Raw genomic sequence first — 1,489 nt, 5'->3', positions numbered from 1 at the left:
GAAAATTGTTAATGTCAAATAATTTAGGGGAAAGGGTCAGTTGTTACATTCCAAGTATGTTAAACTTTCAGATTTCACTAGTTTAATTGTTCTTCTCTTCAGTTTCAAATTAAAGTCATAAAAATTCCCACTTTTGAATTTGAAAATGTTATAAGCCTTTCCACTTTCCTCACTCTATTCTTATGTTCGTACATGAAATATTTGGGGGCAATTTGAGTTCTCAGATGTGTCAGCTGCAAGGCCATGGTAAAATAAGTCAATTTCCTTGGCTTTACTAGACGAGCAGATGCTCTTAGTGGCAAATACATCCGTATAGCTCTTGTATGATTATTTAAGCAGACTGTGGAGAGATTACAAAGATGCTTCCAAATGTATTTCTATCAAAAGCATGTGTTGGTCAGAAATGAATTCAAAGCTATAACTCCCCAGGCAAACTAGTGGGGAAAACTGACTTCTATTGAATATAAAAATTAAATTCTGTACGCTTTGGTGAGTTGTCAAAAAGGAAATTCTGCACAACTCATAAAGGAACAAAAGAGATTTCTACATGTTAGTGTGTCAGAACAATATTGTGTCATATACCATCTTGAAGAGCTTTGGGAATAAGTTAGGGTCTAGTAAACACTCATAATATGGGTGGCTTTAGTAAAAAAAAAAAAAAAAAATTATAGGCATAGGTTTGACCAAGGGCTGCAGAGTAATGATTCCTTTGTTGGATTGTGTCTGCTAGACCACAGCGGCTTTTTGTGAAATGCTAGTGTGGACGGTCCCAGGTCTGTCGCTGTCTGGAAACCACTGATTCCAGGGTCAGTTTTGCACCGACAAGCCCGGTCAGGTGGGTGTTCTCTGGCTTGGAAATTCTCTTTGGAAATTGGACATGGTGTCTTTGATCTTAGAATTCAGAGCTTGGTTCGTGTGTTAGCCATTCATCTAGACTTCTCCTTAAACTGTTTCAGAGCCCCTTCTACGTTGGGGGAAGAAGCACATACTGTATTGGTGTATAGATTTCTCTGGTTTCACCTCATCCTTGAAAAATCTTTGCGCTGGGAAAAGGCGCTTGCAATACCCAGAGTTCCCAGTAGATGGCACTGGGAAGACTCGTCAGGGAAACGGGGACGATCGCTGAAGAAAGATGGATACTCTTGTCCTTTAGTGTTGCTTGTCGCGACCTCGTTAATAGGCTGGGAAATAACTGTCTTTCCTTCTTTTTCACAATTAAATGAAATAGAATAGAATAGGAAATATCAGAACACACTGCTCTTAATAAGAGTTAAGTCGTGTTTTAGGAAATGTGTGTTTCGTGTGTGTTTTCATACTCACACGTGTGCTAGTCCCAGTGTAAGATGTACTGGTTGCTGTAGACTTCTGTCACAAAACGTTGGAACGTCATTTCCGGGGCGAAAGCATATCACTGTGGCCTCAGGAGAAGTGGTGTCACAGCAGGAAAGACACCCAGGCCCTGAGCGCCGCCCCTCCTCTGCCGTGCCCC

Source organism: Pseudorca crassidens, chromosome 18 (genome assembly GCF_039906515.1).
Source record: "Pseudorca crassidens isolate mPseCra1 chromosome 18, mPseCra1.hap1, whole genome shotgun sequence".
Taxonomy (NCBI): Eukaryota; Metazoa; Chordata; class Mammalia; order Artiodactyla; family Delphinidae; genus Pseudorca; species Pseudorca crassidens.
The sequence above is the reverse complement of the archived record's forward strand: the minus strand, read 5'-3'. Positions refer to the sequence as shown.